Source organism: Meles meles, chromosome 4 (genome assembly GCF_922984935.1).
Source record: "Meles meles chromosome 4, mMelMel3.1 paternal haplotype, whole genome shotgun sequence".
In the NCBI taxonomy this organism is placed as follows: Eukaryota; Metazoa; Chordata; class Mammalia; order Carnivora; family Mustelidae; genus Meles; species Meles meles.
Window position 1 is genome coordinate 144,901,275 of NC_060069.1, and position 3,813 is coordinate 144,905,087.

The 3,813-nt window shown below is 33.4% G+C and overlaps 1 pseudogene; it reads left to right on the forward strand.

Moving 5' to 3' along the window:
• The first annotated feature begins 3,266 nt into the window (after positions 1-3,266).
• On the forward strand, positions 3,267-3,390 carry LOC123941013 (annotated as a pseudogene).
• Positions 3,391-3,813: the final 423 nt, after the last annotated feature.

Below are 3,813 nucleotides of genomic sequence, written 5' to 3' on the forward strand. Positions count from 1 at the left end.
CATGGAAAGAACAATACTCAATAAAATTTTCAAATTCTGGAGGGATCCAGTTGGCAGGAAAAAAATTCACTTTGCTTATAAAATTTGATAGTACAATCTACTAAATTGAAGCTATAGACAATTAAGAAAAATAAAAAAGGGGCATAGCTTTTGTCCTGAAAATGGAGCATTAAAGAACCAGCAATGTTTGAAATAAAGCAGTAATCATTCTTAAATCAGTTTGTTCATTCCCGTGCAATTAATTTTTCTTCCTTTTGATCCTGTGTTAGTAGTTTTATGAACACATCAGCTTCTCCACTAATGTTCTTCAAATCCTTATGCAGTCCAGTGATGTGGCCTCAAAGTAATTACCATCAGAAGCCTATACACCAACTACCTATCATAGTTCTTTCCATGGGTCTCTAAAACAGTCCTTTTTTTGTTGAAAGGGAAGGACGCTGACCTGTAGCTAATTGCAAATACTTTCATGTAGGAATCAATAAAACCAAAACTGTCTATAGATAGCAAAAAAACTTCAAACGCCATGGTTAAAGTTCTAGTGCATATTAATTTGACAAGGAAATTTGGTTATTTAAGTGGCATACAATCTTTTAAAATAATTAGCAGGTTTAGGGTGCTTGGGTGGCTCAGTGGGTTAAGTGGCTGACTTCTGCTCAGGGAAGCCTGGGAGCCAGCCCTGGGTCTGGCTTCCCTGCTCAGTGGGGAGTTTGCTTCTGCCTCTGCCCCTCCTATTCCCCTGCCCCTCCTATTCCCCGCCCCTCCTATTCCCCTCCCCTCCCCTTCCCCTCTGCTTGTGTGTGCCTATCTATGAAGGCGTTCTCTCTCTCTCTCAAATAAATAAGATCTTAAATAATAATAATAACAACAACAACAACCAGGCTGATACATTGCTGATACATTGCACCAGATGTTACGGATAATGAGGTGTTAACAAATTTCTAAGCAGTTTAAACAACTTCAGAGATATTTATAATAATAGCATTTACCCATACAAATATAACTTAGGAAAGGCTGCACGTCTCATTATTTTACAATAATTTTCATGCAACTCAACATATCAGATAAACCTAATTATTTTTTTACACCTCTCTTTTTACAGGTGGAAGAATGAGTCATTTGAGATTTTCTAAGAATTCCCTGGGAAGACTCAAAAATCAAGTTCGAGACTGCACTTAGGATTCAATTTTGAGAAAGCAAAATTGCCAAAAATTGCAAATAAAAACCTTAGCTCATTTAAAAATGAAAAATCTTAGTTCACTTAATAAAATCAAGGACATGGAAAGGTTAGCATAAAACACAAGGAGAGAGTCTGACATTAATTTGGGGGAAATTCCTAGGCATTGTTGCCATGTTCTTTTCTCTCTTTTTCTTCTGGTATCCTCATTACATACATTTTTGTAGTTGTTCCATGGTTCTTGGATTCTGGATTATTCGTTTTGTTTTTTGTTTTTTTGTTTTCTTGTTTTTTTTCCAGTTTTGGAAGTTACTACTGTCATATCCTCAAGCTCAGAGATTTCTTTCAGCTGCATGCAATCTACTAATGAGCCCATTAAAGGCATTCTTAATTTTTGTTACAATGTTTTTGATCTCTAGCTTTTAGTTTTGATTCATTCTTAAATCGCCATCTCTCTGCTTAACATTATACATCTATTCGTGAATGTTATTTTTCCATTATATCCCTTAACATACTAATCATAGTTTTTATTTTGTTTTCATTTTGCATACTCCTGGCTTGATAATTCCAATATTCCTTCTGTGTCTGATTTGGTTTCTGGTACTGTTCAGTCTCTTTAAACTGTGTTTTTGCCTTTTAGCATGCCTTGTAGTTGTTTGTTGAAAGGTGGACATGGTGTGCTGATTGAAATGGAAAAAAAAAAAAGTCAAGCATCTTAGAATATATTATTAATACTCCAAAGCTTAATAATATTTTCACTAGGTTAAACTTCATTTCACTTATTATGTTGTATACAGTTATTAAAATTATATTTTGTAATAATAATATATTAACCTCATTTATTAAAATTGTTTTTTCATCAATACTTAAAACTTTGATTTAAGATATATACCTAAGGCACCTGGGTGGCTCAGTCATTTAAGCATCCAGTTCTTGATTTCAGCTCAGGACATGAACTTGGGGTCATGAGATCAAGACTTGCATCAGGCTCCACCCTGGGCATGGAGTCTGCTTAAGATTCTCTATTTTCCTTTCCCTCTCTGACCCTCACCTATGCTCTCGCTCCTTCTCTCTCAAAAGAAAAAAAAAAAATATATATATATATATATATCACACATATTTGTGTATATATTATATTATATAAATATATACATGTATTTTCCACTTATATATCTTGAAGAAATATATATTATATACATTAAATAAATATGTCTACACATACTCACACACACAGGCTTCAGAAAGCCTGATTAACTTTTGAGGTATTATAACATTATGAAAAATGAATATCTACTTTCAGAAAAGGTGACTACAAATAAGTGTCTCTGTCATTTGAAATCCTTTATCTCTTTTAGTTAATTTCAGCTTTGCTTTAGTGCTGACATCACAACAAGCCATTAATCATTATTAGTGAAAAGATCTATGAGTGATAAAATGGAACATATTATTTTTTACTGAATAATTAAGATTATTAGTTGACAGTACAAATTACACTTAGCTTTTTATGTTCTAGTAAGATAATGATTCAATAAACATGTAAAAGAAAATGATTTGACATTTAATATGTTTGAAAACATTGATGTCAATGAAAACAATCAATTTTGTTCGGTATTTTAGTGTAATTTTCCTCCTAGGTCTTCTACTCAGTATCATGAAAGGCCATGTTTCCTGAAATTAATTAGATGATTTAATCAGGAGGGAAAGTCAGAGGAAGCTTTGCTTATCAGCAACTTCTTTTTTTTTAATTTAATTTTTTTTATTTGTTTATTTACAGCATAACAGTGTTCATTGTTTTGGCATCACACCCAGTGCTCCATGCAGTACGTGCCCTCCCTATTATTAGCAACTTCTTAAGGAAAAAGACCTACACCGAGTATAGAGCTGCTAAATCTACTGTTTCTAAATACTGCTCAAATGATCATATTTGGCATATTAATCCCTTGATGTAAATATAAAACCTTTATATAGAATGTGTTGCTAAATATGTTAAATGTATTTTCAAATTAATATGATGTCATATGATTATTAACAATCTCCAAAACATGATTTAAGCTAACCAAAAGCAAAAGAATATGATTTAGAACACAGAACTAGCTTTGCGCAGTGGCAGTATCGTAGCCAATGAGGTTTATCCGAGGCGCGATTATTGCTAATAGAACACAGAACTATTCTTTTTTTCTCTTTTTAAGATTTCATTTATTTATTTGTCAGAGCAAGAGAGAGCACAAGCAGCAGTCAGGAGAAACGGGCTCCCTGCCAAGCAAGAAGCCCAAAGCAGGACTCGATCGCAGGACTCTGGGATCATGGCCTGAGCTGAAAGCAGAGGCCTACCCAACTGAGCCACCCAGGTCAAAACAGAACTATTCTAAAAAAGATAGCTTACTAAACAAATTTAAGATTACTTCCTATAATGGCAGCTTGGGGTATTGTTAATCAATTTTACTTCAGATAAATTATTTATGAAATGAAAACAATTATTTAAAACACACACAAAAATAGAAAAAAATAAAAATAACACTTAACAAATTGATTAACTTCCAAAGGAAATCAAAACTTGAAAGTGAGTCATGAAAAATATCTAGCTCATGAGGTAAGAATGGCAAGTGTGTGAGTTTTGGACTAGGGATTGGAAGAGGAAC